Source organism: Lactuca virosa, chromosome 9 (assembly GCF_052849685.1).
Source record: "Lactuca virosa cultivar CGN04683 chromosome 9, Lactuca_virosa_CGN04683_v6, whole genome shotgun sequence".
Lineage (NCBI taxonomy): Eukaryota > Viridiplantae > Streptophyta > Magnoliopsida > Asterales > Asteraceae > Lactuca > Lactuca virosa.
In genome coordinates, this window is record NC_136434.1 from 32,972,537 (window position 1) to 32,988,400 (window position 15,864).

Below are 15,864 nucleotides of genomic sequence, written 5' to 3' on the forward strand. Positions count from 1 at the left end.
CATACGAATTCGCTGCCTCCCATTCGGTGTAATTACATGATGGTACAACAAAGATAACATTAAGATCCAAATCCTCTTCTTTCGTGTCACCAAAATATCCTACAAAACAGGCTCCTTCACTAACTTCTTCTCAATTTATTTTTATTTTTATTTTTTATTATTTTTTAACGAACTGGTAGAAAAAAGAAAATGAGTTTGTTTTCTAACGTTTAACACCAAATCAACTTTAGATAAAAATGTATAATACTACAAATGAAATTTTTTATTTTTATTTATAATTAGATAATTCCAAAGTATATTATATCTTTAACAAGTCTAATAAATATATAAACACTTTGAGTATATAAATTTGCTTAAATGGATCGTTAAAACATAATGTTTAACAAATTTTTAAACACCTTTATTTATTAGAAATATGTAGTATTTAATTCATTAAGTTGTGACAAAGTTATAATCTCATGCTTAAAGAACATCTTAGACATTGCACCCAACATAGCCATATGGTTGGGTTTTCAAATTGGTAAAATATAACTAATAACATATTTTTATTATTTTGTTTATTATAATATCATAAATTGGGGTTCTTTTACTACAACATTGTACATTGAAAATTGTATCATTTATAGTAATTTAATTAAATTAAAGCAATTTTTACTATTAGAATAATAGATTGGTTGTGTATGAGAACAAAAAACCATTAAGTAATAGTATTTTAATAACGTGATATCTTATAAATTATTTTACTTTTATACATTGTTATTTTCATTTTTATAGAACAAATGATGTTACTTTCACCATAAAACTAGGACATTACTTTCATTTTGATGTCTGAGAGTTGGGTCTCTCATTAAAATGTTAATTTTATTCTAATTTTTTTTTTTATTTCATAAAAAATATTTATATGAGTTTTTTTGTTTATTCCTTTATACCAAGTAACTTACATTTTCTTTTAATATTTTAAGTTGTCAACATTTGTATTCAATTTCATTCTACAACATGATAATATAAAATTAAATGTCAATGATACAATATCAAATTAAAATGATAATGATTAAGTTATGATCAACACATCAAACATTGTATGAAAATAAATGATGGCTATGTGTGTATGGTTGGTGCATATCATTTTAATTAACTGAAGTTTAAATTTATTGTAACATTTCAAGTCTTGACCCTTTTGTCCTGGGTAGCCTATCATTGAGTTTTTGGGTTATTTGGTTGTTGATGTTGTTTTTATGATGTTTTTGTTGGTTTTTAAGAGATTCCTCTAACATTCTATTAGTGGATTGATATATGAAAACCTTATACTTTTTTGGTCCACGTCTTTATCATTTTGCCCTTAGTGCAGTTTTGTTGAAATTCACTCTTTTGATGGTGTTGCCCCTGCAATTACTTCAAATTACTTAATTATATATTATTTATTTATTTTTATTAAATGAACTATTGCATCGTTGTATACACATGATTTCTTTATTTGGATAATAGAAAAATTATACATTTATGTATCCATTATTGATCGTCCATATGTTTTGAACTTTATTAAGTTATATATTTCATTTTACCACATCATAATTTTATCAGTAATCAACAAAAAGAACTTTGTTTATATATTCAAAACATATTTAATAAGATTTATAAATTTAATTTACTATTCATATCTCCGTTGATGCTGTCTAATTCTATTTAAATTGGCCTATGTTCCAATTTTTTATTTCAATTCTATTCATATTTGCATCCATTTCGATTTTAGTATTTCAATTTCCTTAAATTTACGTAATGTTTGAAGTGCTACTCATAAGTTTTATAAACCAAGTGCTTTTTATCCCGCCCAAAATAACAAAGTGAATTTCCACAAATACCCTTCTGCTTCAGCTTTAATAGTTATGGAATTCCTTGCTACGGCAATCAATTCCAAATTGACGTTTGAAGTTTGAATTGATATAACAAATTATCAGCAATCAGTTCCAAATTTATAGCAAGAAATCAGGAATTCCATAGCAAGAAATCATATCCAAACTTAATCACGATGAAGGTAGATTCTCTCTTAAACCCTAACCCTCTTCCCTCTCCATCAATGGTTTGTTGCACGAAACAACGTTCGAAACGCTACATCCAGGTAATTAGCCTTTGATTTTAGATTTAAACTAAGCTACAATCGATTTGGGTGTAATTTCTTTTTTGTAATTGGTCTTGGAGTCGCGATTGAGTTTTTTCAATCAATATTCTGTTTATGTTCCCAATAGAGACTCTTTTTTGAGTTTTTTTCATACGCGAAGTTATTTTTCAGATTTAAACGTTAACATGGGTAGTGGTGATTCTAACATTATCTTTTCTTGGGGGCACTTTTGAATTTTTTCAAAAACATAAAGGGAATTTTTTATTTTTTCCAAAAATTTTAAGGGCCTTATATGTATAAAACTTTAGTCATCGGGGGCATGTGCCCCCACTTTTATACATTTGCATCCGCCACGAACCTGGATTCTTAGTTTGAAACATTATACAATATTTTTGTTTATGCAAATACAAATAAAAACACCTACTATGCTCAAAATAGAGAAATAAGAAAATTAAGGAAATTATATTTAGATAAAAAGAAAATTACCATATAACAATATCATTATCATTATTTACTGTGTTTTTTTACTCTATTTAAATTTATATTGTATTGTATAAAATCATAATTTTATCAAATGTCTATATATACAAAACATATATCGGTATCCACAACAATGTATATATATTAATTTTAACTAATCATTATAAAATTATAGACAAAACTTCTCTCTTTGTAATTTAATAATTTTTTATAAATTTTTTATTTTTTATTATCATTTTAAATTATCAACAGTGTTTTTCTTTTTTACCCGTGGTTTCACGGGTTTTAACCTAAACCCTAGTCTTTTAATATACAAAGATTCATATTTATAATTTATCATAGAATGTCTTCAAAACAAGAGGAAGTTATTCGTCCAATTGCCAACTTTCCTCCTGCCATTTGGGGAGATCAATTTCTCACTACTGATGAGGTATTTATATATTACTACAAATCATATAATTAAATTTATTTCTATATCTTTGCATGCTTACAGAAACTTTGATTATGATTTATGAGTGAATGTAGCAAGTAGAGCAACCCAAGATAGAAGAAATGGTCATTAATTTGAAGGAACAAGTGCGGAAAGATTTAGCCAAGGCTTGATGTTCCTACACAGCATACGAACTTGTTGAGGTTGATTGATGCAATCCAAGGCTTCGGCATAGGCTATTATTTTGAAGAGGAGATTGAGAAGTCCCTTCAACATATTTATGATACATATGGTGATGAATGGAATGGTGATAGCTCTTCCCTTTGGTTTCGACTCATGCGTCAACATGGCTTTAATGTTACATGTGGTGAGTACATATCGTCCCTAATCATTTTATTCTAATCCTACAAACGTTAATGATTTCATTTATATGAATTGACACAGCTTTTTGCAATAACTACAAAGACGAAAATGGAGACTTTAAGGAATCCTTAGGCAATGATGTTCAATGCATGCTTGACTTGTATGAGGCAACGTACTTAAGGGTACAAGGTGAAGTTGTACTAGACGATGCTCTTGTTTTTACAAGATCTCGTCTTGGTGACATATCAAAGAATACTCTTTACAGCAGCCCTAATTTATATACCCAGATACAGGAGGCACTAAAGCAACCCATACGAAAAAGGATGCCAAGACTAGAAGCGTTACACTATATTCCTTTCTATGAACAACAAGATTCGCATAACGAACTTTTACTTAAACTTGCCAAGTTAGGGTTCAACTTGCTTCAATCGCTGCACAAGAAGGAGCTTAGCCATGTTTCCAAGTATATACATTTATCCCCTAACCTACCTTCTCTCTTTAGTTTCATTCTCAATATATCAAAATTAACCAAAATCTTTCATGTTCTTTCCTTTAATTTTCTGTGTTCTTTATTGCATATTTGGATTGTTTTCACAGACTTGTACTTGTGTATTTATTTTTCATAGGTGGTGGAAAGGTCTTGATGTCCCAAACAATCTGCCTTATGCAAGAGACAGAGTTGTTGAATGCTACTTTTGGGCAGTCTGTGTATGCCATGAGCCACAATATTCTAATGCTAGAGTTTTCTTAGCAAAAGTGATATGCATGCAAACTTTACTTGATGACACATATGATGCGTATGGGATTTACGAAGAGCTTGAGATCTTTACCGAAGCAATTCAAAGGTATGCACACGGCACAAAGGTGAACGTAGACTAATGGACAGATCCGTCAAACAAAATCTTTTAATCAATCAACTTGTAATTAAATCAATTACAGGTGGTCGATTTCATGCTTAAATGTGCTCCCTGAATACATGAAACTGATATACCAAGTAATAATGGATATGTATAAAGAAATGGAAGAACTCATTGGAAAGGAGGGAAAAGCACATTACATTAACTATGCCAAAGAGTTTGTCAGTTCCAACACCTTTCATTTGTCATATATTTTCATAATTAAGATACTCCATAAGCATGTAACTAAACACAATGTCATGTACAGATGAAAGCATCTGTTAGCGCCTACATGAGAGGCGAAATGGCTAAATGAGGGTACATCCCAACTAAGGAAGAGCACATGTCAATTTCAACCATGAATAGCGGTTGTAGCCAGGATGTTATAACATGTATTATCGGCATGGGTGATATTGCGACACACAAGTCAATCGAATGGGCAATCAATAGACCTCTTCTTTTAAAATCTATATCTGTAATTGGTAGACTCATGAATGATATTGCTGGCCACAAGGTAAAATATTCATTATAAAGCTTTGTTATTTTTGTTGCTTCATAACGTGATTAATAATGGTCCTTTTTAGTATGAAAATACTAGTCGGTTTTTGTATGATTTCTAGCTAGTTTTAAAAGACTAATAGATTTTGTTACTACATATGTAGAAAGAGCAAGAAAGAAAGCATGTGGCATCTAGTCTTGAAATTTACATGAAGCATGATGATGTTACGGTAGAGTATGTCCATGAATTATTAAGCAAGCAAATCGAAGATGCATGGAAAGATATAACCAAAGAATGCCTCGTGTGTAAAGATGTTCCGTTGCCTCTAAGAATGCTTTTCATAATCTACGCAAGGACAATGAATCTTCTCTACGACAGTAATATTGATGGTTTCACACATGTGGGAGAAGAACTGAGTAATCATATCCAGTCGTTGTTTGTTCGTGCTTTGAGTATATGACTTTCAGTTCTTTATGCCAGGTAGTGTTTGAAACCCTCAAGAACTGTCCATCTTCTTGAAAATGGATGATTGTGGAAGTCCGGACATTGAATAAGATCTCCATTGGTGTTTGATAGTCTCAAATAATTGATTACCGCCTTTTAATAACCAAAGTAGATGTATTAATTACGGTGCATGTTTCTATTGGATTTCACTTTGTTATTTGTATTCCTAAGTTTCACTAATAAAAATTATTTCATGTTTAACATAATTGCTTTCTTACTTTATAAAGTTATGGCATAAAGACTATAATTACTCATGACCCACACCAACCAAATTTATAAAATACAAAAACAAAACAAAAAAAAAACAAAAACAAAAACAAAAAACAAAAAACAAAAAATTGAATTTAAATGAATAAAAGAAGGGAAGTAAGTAATCAACTGAACACATCAAGGCTGTGAAGACCAGTATAATTTTTTCGACGGTCACTTTCTACTTTACAATACCGGGATAGGAAGATCACAATCAGTCCATTTTCTTTCACTGTAACTATTTTGACGGTTAGAATTTCAATTATGCAAACTAGCAAGAAGTTAGAATATATAAAAAAAATGACATAGAAAGACAATTTTGTAACATACCTTATTAATTTTCAATTTACTTCTGTTGAGCAATAAATTATACTGGGTCTAAACACCATGCGAGTCCAATCCTCATAATTCATGTTTTTTATACTTTTAAAACAAGTAAAAGAACATTAAAAAAAGCTTTGTAAGGAGTTGAACATAAACCATATTATGACCGGACACCTAAATGTCATATACATTAACAACTTTAGTTAACTGTAACGTTATTTATAACCAGACCGCCCAACCCAAACAAATTAAACCTGCCTGAGCGTACATAGGGTCCAAACTTATGGAGGGCCCAAATATTTTTCAACCTGCTCAACCTCATAATTAATTTTTTTCTTTAAAAACAAGCAAAAAAATATATTAAAAAGCTTGTAACGGACTTGAACACAAATCATATTAGAACCACATAAATGTCAAATATCTTAACCAATTAAGCTAAAGGTAACTTCATTTGTAATCAGGCCCGACCATCAAGCTCGACCTGCACAAACTTATAGTTTGGGCTCAAATATTTTCAACCTGCTCGACCTCATAATTCATGTTTTTTTTACTTTAAAAACAAGCAAAATAGAATTAAAAAAAAAAAGCTTTGTAACGGAGCTAAACATAGAGCATATTAAAACCAGACACCTACTGTCATATACCTTAACCACTTTAGCTAAATGTAACTTTGTTTATAACCAGGCCTTACCTAAAATAGGTTCAACATGCTAGCGCATAGTACCCAAACTTATAGAGGGCCTAGCCTAAATATTTTTCAAGCACTAATCTCTTAATCATCAAGAGGAGGGCTTGATCGCGGGAATTGAATTAACATGAATTTTTTTGGAAACAAAATATCCTTCAAATGATTTTCTCACAAATTAACCAAGAAATACATGTCACTAAGGCACAACCCTGCTTTCGGTACATCAAATACTTTCATGTATGATGTACACCTCTCAAGATCAACCCAAGCATACATGTGATCATCAACTTGTCAATCTAGAATCCAACAACGTTCTTGAAACAGAAACTTCTTAAATCTCACATAAAGTCACTCTAACTTTCATGTCAAACTCAAACTTCAACAATTCCTCTTTATTGTTTTGGTAAATCAATATCTTCAGTCAAAGACTTTGTTCCAAAGATTAAAAATATATGTTGTGGGTATTATGGAATCCTCAACGTACTCAAGATACAAGTTTCTTGGGTTTGGGCTTCACTCCTAGTTGGGTTGCCAATTTATGTTTTCATTTTATGTTAAATGCTTGGGATTTGTTGAACAATAGGACCAAGTTTGCTAGGTCGACTAGTATTAGAAACAAGGACTGGTATTAGAAACAAGGGCTTCTTTGTGTGAAAAACTTTTGAAGGAGATTGGAGAGACGCAAGAATTTTTTTTAGGGTACTTAAAAAATCGTCCAGTTCTAGTCAGCCTTTGGAGAATCGTCGGTGCGAATTTGTAACCATCGAAGTGATTTGCATACAACAATTTTTCTCCATACATAATAATTTGTGTTTTATAGAGTTGTACAATACAACTTCTACAAATGCATGTAGTTGTTCCAACATGTTTTTCTGTTGATTTTGTTTTATCAAGAAACTCTACAACTTGATTTATGCTTCAAGGGCTGTTTTAACGTTAATAATTGGTTGGTAATTTGTGTCTAATTGTATTGGTAAAGAACTCTCATGTATTCTTTGATTTAGTGATAGTGGATTGATTTCTGGACTTGGTCCTATGATTTTTACTCCTTGTTTTGAGGTGAGTTTCCACTTTAAAAATCTTGGCGTGATTCATTGATTTACTTTAATTATAGTCCGTCATTAGTAGTTTATTGTTTCCTGGAATATTTGAAAGTATAATTCCCTAACATGTTATCACAAGTGAGATACTATATATGGTTAGTGGTTACTCCATTGAATCTTCATCTCTCTCATTAGTATCTATTCTATATACTTAATTATATAGTTAGTGTCTAAATCATCAAGCTGTTTCTTTAATTTAGTGTTGATTGTTTGTGTGTTGGTGTTACCATTATTAACATTAAAATGGATTCAAGGGAATTTTAGTCATTTAGTAGAAGAATTTGTTGGGTGACAACAAAACAAGATAAGCACTTCAGACAAATATCAAAAAACAAACTTCGGTGAACTCACAAAACTTCTGAAAAATGTAAATCAAAAGAACACGATATTTAACGTGGTTCGGTCAAGGTGACCTACATCCATGGGCGAACGAGATAGATGATTTTATGAACTTTTAGGAACTATTACAAGCACTCAAAATTGTATCTTACTTTGAGCCCTCACAGAAATCTAGCGATTTACAATGATGGGGGTATGAGCCTATTTATACTTGAGGGTTCAAACTTAAAACCCTAATGGGCCAAGCCCATTGGCCCATATGCCCATGAATGGTGACAACCAATCATATTCCGCCATGCAGCATCTTCTGGAACATTCTTCCATGTCATACAACCCATGAGCATCAGCAACACACATGATGGAGCACCTTGTGCCATAGTGGAGCATTATGATGTACAAGTGGCACATCACAAACACTAATAGCCCAACATCTATCATGGTGGCACAACATGGTGTAATCCTTGAGCAATACCAACTTTTGAGCATCCTTGAACGTTCTTGAGCATCATAGAGGACTTCATAGCATACTTGGCTCATCAGGGATACCATGCCTCATCAAGGAACCAAAATGACCCATCTTTCACCATGATGGCGCAACATGTGCAAGGATGGCGCAAAATGTTTCAAGTGTAGCGCAAGAACTTCTAGGTTGGAGTAACATCACCACCTTGGCACAACAAGAACATGCTTGGCGCAACAATATACTCCATGGCGCCAGAGAAAACCCTGTGGCACAAAAGGGATACCTCATGGCGCAAGAGGGAGCCAGTATGGCGCAAGAGGGAGCCAGTATGGCGCAAGAAGGAATGCTTATGGAACAACAACATCCTTCTTGGTCGATCCTTTTATCAGATAGCGCAACAAGGTCCCCTTGTTGCTCTATATCACTCCCAAGTGCTCCAAACCTCTTCCAGGTGCTCCAAACCCCCCTTTATATAATATGTTCCTTTGTCACTTGATCCGTTCCTTTTTCAGATGATTCATTCCCTTCTCAGATGATCCATTCCTTTGTCACATGCTCCATGAACCCCAAGTGCTCCATTATGATCGCAAGAATTAAAATAAGATGAAAAATTTTGAAAAAAAATATCCTTCAAATGATTTTCTCACAAATTAACCAAGAAATACATGTCACTAAGGCACAAGCTTGCTTTCGGTACGTCAAATGCTTGCCAATCTGATGTACACCTCTCAAGATCAACCCAAGCATACATGTATTCATCTACTTGTCAATATACAATGCAAAAATGTTCTTGAAACAGAAACTTCTCAAATCTCACATAAATTCACCCTAACTTTCATGTCAAACTCAAACTTCAACTATTCCTCTTCAATGTTTTGGTAAATCAATATCTTAAGTGAAAGATTTTGTTCCAAAGATTAAAAATAGATGTTATGGATGAAGCAATTTACAAAGAGTTTGGGTTTAAGCAAGAGAGGTGTATAATATTATGGGATAGTAAAACTGATATACTTCTTGCAACAAATTCAAACTTTCATTTAAAGTAGAAAAACATTAATTTATAGTACCACTGGATTCATGATACGTTGGAATCCCAAGCGTTCACCACAGAGAAAGTGAAAGTCGATACCGATTTGAATGGTTTCAATGACAAAGTGTTTGCCTAATACTAAACATGATAGTTGTTGAGAGATTGTGGGTATTAGGGAATCTTCAACGTACTCAAGATAGGAGTTTCTTGGGTTTAGGCTTCACTCCTAGTTGGGTTGCCAATTTATGTTTTCATTTTAATTTTAAGTGCTTGGGATTTGTTGAATAATAGGACTAAGTTTGCTAGGCCGACTAGTATTAGAAACAAGGGCTTCTTTGTGTGAAAAACTTTTGAAGGGGATTGGAGAGATGCAAGAATTTTTTAGGGTACTTAAAAAATCATCCAGTTCTAGGCAGCCGTCGGAGAAACGTCAGTGCGAATTTGTAACCATCGAAGTGATTTGTATACATCAATGTTTCTCCATACACAACAATTTATGTTTTATAGAGTGGTACAATACAACATTTTAAAACACAAATTTTTGTGTACGGAAAAAACACCTTTGTGTATAAATAAGCTCCCTTCATATATGTATGAAGTTTGGGTCATAGGATCGAGACATATAGTTCTTTAATATGGAAGGTGGACTTCTACACATGCATGTAGTTGTTCGAATATGTTTTTATGTTGATGTTGTTTTATGAAGAAACTATACAACTTGATTTATGCTTCAAGGGTTGTTTTAACCTTACTAATTGGTTGGTAATTTGTGTCTAATTGTATTGTGAAAGAACTCTCATGTATTCTTTGATTTAGTGATAGTGGATTGATTTCCGGACTTGGTCATGTGATTTTTACTCCTTGTTTTGAGGTGGGTTTCCACTTTAAAAAACTTGGCATGATTTATTAATTTACTTTGATTATAGTCCATCATTATTAGTTTATTGTTTTCTGGAATATTTGAAAGTATAATTCCCTAACATGCTATCACAAGTGAGATACTATATATGGTTAGTGGTTACTCCATTGAATCGACATCTCTCTCATTAGTATCTATTCTATATACTTAATTATATAGTTAGTGTTTAAATCATCAAGTTATTTCTTTAATTTGGTGTTGATTGTTTGTGTGTTGGTGTTACCGTTATTACCGTTAAAATGGATTCAGGGGAATTTTAATCATTTAGTAGAAGAAGTTGTTGTGAGACAACAAAAATATCAAAAACAAACTTCGGTGAACTCGCAAAACTTCTGAAAAACGTAAATGAAAAGAACACGATATTTTACATGGTTCGGTCAAGGTGTCCTAGATCCACAGGCAAACGAGATAGAGGATTTTATTAACTTTCTGGAACTATTACAAACACTCAAAATTGCATCTTACTTTGAGATCTCACAAAAATCTTGCGATTTATAATGATGGGGGTATGTGCCTATTTATACTTGAGGGATCAAAATTAAAACCCTGATGGGACAAGCCCAATGGCCCATAGGCCCATGAATGGTGACAACCAATCATATTTTGCCATACAGCTTATTCTGGAATATTCTTCCATGTCATACAACCCATGAGCATCACCAACACACATGATGGAGCACCTTGTGCCATAGTGGAGCATCATGATGTATAAGTGGCACATCATGAACACTAATGGCCCAACATCCATCATGGTGGCACAACATGGTGTAATCCTTGAGCAATACCAACTTCTGAGCATCCTTGAATGATCTTCAGAATCATAGAGGACTTCATAGCATACTTGGCTCATCAGGGATACCATGGCTCATCAAGGAAACCAAAATGACACATCTTGCACCATGATGGCGCAACATATGCAAGGATAGATCAACAGGCTTCAAGTGTAGCGCAAGAAATTCTTGGTTAGAGCAACATCACCACCTTGGCGTAACCAGAACATGCTTGGCGCAACATTATACTCCATGGTGCAAGAGGAAACCCCATGGTGCAAGAGATATACCTCATGACGCAAGAAGGGGCAGTATGGCGCAAGAAGGAATGCTTATGGCGCAAAAACACCCTTCTTGGCCCATCGCTTTATCAGATGGCGCAACAAGGTCCCCTTGTTGCTCCATATCACTCCCAAGTGCGCCATACCTCTTCCAGTTTCTCCAAACCCCCCTTTATAAGATCTATTCTTTTGGCACTTGATCCGTTCCTTTTTCAGACGATCCATTCCCTTCTCAGATGATCCATTCCTTTGTCACATGCTCTATGAACCCTAAGGGCTCCATTTTGATCTAAGTGCTCCATGTTGGACAAAACTTCATACCCCAACAATATACTACTTGAAGGCTTGAACAACTTCATCGTCCATTTTAATTTCACCATTCCTCAAAGTACTCTCTCTCTCTCTATCTCTCACTCTCTCTCTGCCAATCTCTTTTATCCCGAAGGTAAAAGGAATGGATAAACTTCGACTCATATAGCTTGTTCTACTACTTGTTGAATCATACACAAAGGCACGTTTTATAACATCGAGTTACCAATGCGTTTTCGTGCAATCAATGTATAACCAACTCATAGTAACAACTCATATCTCTAGGTTTTAAGAATATAAGATATTATCGTCTCATGATCACTCGTGATAGAATCCATGAAGTGATTCAAATGAGCGTGGGTTGAATCCAATACTTAGAACTTATGAGCACTCATGAGTGTTGTAGCACCACTTTGTCCACCAACTTGGACCTCTACAAACTAACCCATGACAGTCTTGATTCATATCTACTTCCAACATATGACCGACTGTGGATGGTTTGAATAACTTAATCATTCAGGAAGAGCGACTTAGTTATTCTGGAAGTCAAAACATGCAAAGTGAAACACAAGAATAAATGAATCAAATATGGTATCAAACCCTATGAATATAAATAAACACTTTTATTTATCACCATACTGATTACTCATTATTCATTGTTTCGGTTTTATCAACTTTATACTTGAATTAAAAACACTAGTTGTCCCATGCTCCAAGCATGTACACTATGTTTTTCTTAAACAATAGCTTTGCCATACACCAAGTATGCACTCTATGTTTGTCTATGATCCTTACTTTGTGAAATAAACCAATTGAACATAATTTCAATGATTCTAATTTCACACTCCCAAATCCTTATCGAAAAATGTGAGAATTTCAAATTCCTATCATTTATCGAAATCTGTTTAGATTTTAAACTTATATGCACTGACCCTCCTGTAATGAATATGTACAAAGTCACAAAGACTTGTCAACAGTCATTATAAGGTATTCCAATGGAGATCAACTCCATGGAAACTAAGTCTCATATTCAAAGTACATTGCTTTGGACATGCTTCTTGCATTAAGTTTTCTAATCTTACACAGATAACTTCCACCTATGGAGACAACTCCATATTCTCATTTTGATTATCACTTCTGAATAAGAGATGCCTCTTTTCAGAATATGTCAATATGGTCCTTCCAAAATTAGCACTATACTTCCAACTGTCCCTGAGCAACCAATCTTTGGTAAACCTCAGATTGTCCTCGACAATTGCTTAATCATTTTAGTCATATCCAATTCTAGACCTTTTCCCTTCTTAATGCCTCTGGGCAGTTGGAAAAATTTAGAAATGACAAATATTATAGCACATGCAATCGATCCTGTACCCAAAGCAAATGGTACACGATTCATGATGTCTCAAATGAAGACATGATTCTAGACTAGTCTTTTGCTACAATATTTTTATTTGCCATGTTTTCAAAATTTGACTATGAAGAGGGATGCCGTAATCATAATCGAATTTTGAGAATGCAATATATAGAATTTCCTTAAGTTGAACCAATCCAACATGAAATTCATATATATATTCTTGACTAAAGATGATTAAGGTCTCAATCTAAGCCTTTAGAACTGAAATGAAGTATATCCTCTCCCTTAATTATAGCAAAACAACTTTTTCAATTCCTGCAGCCTCACGAATTGAAACTTTTGTTTTCTATAATTAACATTGCTAACTTGCAACACTAACAATAATTATCATGCTCCCACTAACATGATGATTATTAGCATAACATTTATGCTCCCACTAGCTTTGACATGTACTCAGAAATCAGCTGGACTTCTAGAAATCAATACTTTATTGACTTTCTTACCAAAGTTCAGATTTCTGATACGAGATGCTTTGATAAAACTTTATCAAAATCATACACCTTTCCTTAGATAGCATGCATGTGTGTCTAAACAATTTCAGAACTATGAAAAGGGATGTCGTAATCATAGTCTCAATTATTTAGACCTTTTGCCATCTGCTTCAAATCTACTTGGTGGAAGTGTTTCCTCACCATCATTTTCATGAATCGGAGAGAAACCTTATGACCCTTAGATTTTATGGTGTATGTGTTCTTATCCATGTGAATCGTCAAAACCATAGTCACAAGACAAGGATAATGACAAATCCAAACTCATATGGACTGAACTTATGCAATCTTAACTTCTTGCCACCTGGCAGTACAGGGCCTGCCATTGCTTCCAAGTTGTTATGCAACCAATTGAGAACTTTCAGAACTCCTATGCAAAGCCAACTTTAACTGGAATGGGCACAGAATATGTCAACACGATAGGTTATAAACCTCAAGTCGTGTGCTAGTGAAGAACCTCATGTTTTTATTCTTGATTAGTTCTTGAAATTCTTTTTAGGATCTTTAAGACTCCCACTATCCTCTTGACATATAAGACTATCTTGCCAAATATTCAAGAGATAGTGCAAATTCTTTATCAAGACAAATACTTCACACAATTGGCCTTAGTTGGTCTTTGTTTTATCCAAAACATCACAACTTACCAATTTCAAATGTACAAGAGTAGGACACTTTTACTCTTACATTTGACAAGTGTTTTAAACCTTTCTTTAAGATATGTCACTCAAGTTACAATCTTGGAGTATGACTCTAAGAATTATTTTGGAACGAAGTATGACTCATCTTCCTGATCTAACCATTTCAACAATTCATGACTCCTCTTCTTAGTCATAAGAATGCACTAAGATGACCTTTAGAGGACTAATTGTGATATGATTTCTAAATCATTAAGATGATCACAAACATGATACTAAAGTACTCTCCCATCTTTTCAGATTTGAGAAACTTTTATCTTTCTGCCTAATTTGATTCTTCTCATTCGTTCTGCCATACATTGAGACTTTTCCAATGTTTCAGAATTATACTTAAACTTGTAAGTATAGCGATATTTACTAAACTTTAGTAAATCAAATAGTCTTAACGAGCTTTGTTGTGGACATGACCAGTGCACAAGAATGTGTACTCGATCCCTTTAGTCCTTCACTTGACTCACACATCCATGTGAACAAGTAATTAGTCTTGATTTTCCAATGCTTGAAAGTTCTCATTCATCATACTATTCAACTTGCATGATTCCAAGTTTCGGTCCAATTGAAACTTGGGCGATGAGGAACTTTTCTGATTTGGTAAATTTAGACACTACCACAAATGAAAGAATCAAATCCGTTTTCCAATATTGCTATCAGTGGAATCATATAAGCAACAATTTTCCACAAATGCCATTGTAAGGATACTTCAAATAAATAAAATTAAACAATTTTCTTTTATTTTAAAACTTTGAGGAAAAACTTATCCTTACAATCCACATGGAAAATTGTTGTTATCTATTCCTTAGCAATATATCATAACTTCTTAAGCAACTGCTCAAAATTCTGATGCGATCGAAATCCACCTTCGCGATCAGAATCAGCATATACTTCCTTTAAGATTTCTCTCTATTCTTTGATTCTTAAAACATCAACATGTGACCCAGTCACATCATGTAATGAGGATCTCAGAATAGAACTTAACAGAGTTAGATAATGGGCTCTACTTGATGTAGAGTCAAACTTATTGACTTTAACATCCTTAGGTAAATTTGGTAGCTTTGCAATCAACGCCCCTTCCTTTGGCAAAATAAACATATGGACCCTTTGGTAATGGGACTATCTCAGACTTAGCCTTTCTCTTTACCATTTGGTCAACCGGGTTGACTATGTCCAATCCCTTTCCATTGGGAAGAGAATGCTTTTTCTGGATTTCCAGTGTCACCATTGTCACTGTCCATAAAGTTTTTGGGAAGTTGATCTTCTAATCAAATTTGCTTTACTATTGTTCCAAATCATTGCTGATTCAGCAGCACCAAGCAAATAGATATGATCATTAAGGTTCATGTCATAGTCTGTTTCATAGTAGTCCCAAAGGAACTCATTATGTGACTTAGAAAGTGATTGAACATCCAACTTTCTCAAGACTTTGACACCCAACTCTCCCGGCTTGTCAATATGTGACTTCATCTCTAAGATGTGATCACACATAGACCTTGCTTGCCATTAGGGC

General features: G+C 33.6%; 1 pseudogene; it reads left to right on the top strand.

Moving 5' to 3' along the window:
• The first annotated feature begins 2,939 nt into the window (after positions 1–2,939).
• On the top strand, positions 2,940–5,244 carry LOC145137066 (beta-caryophyllene synthase-like; annotated as a pseudogene).
• Positions 5,245–15,864: the final 10,620 nt, after the last annotated feature.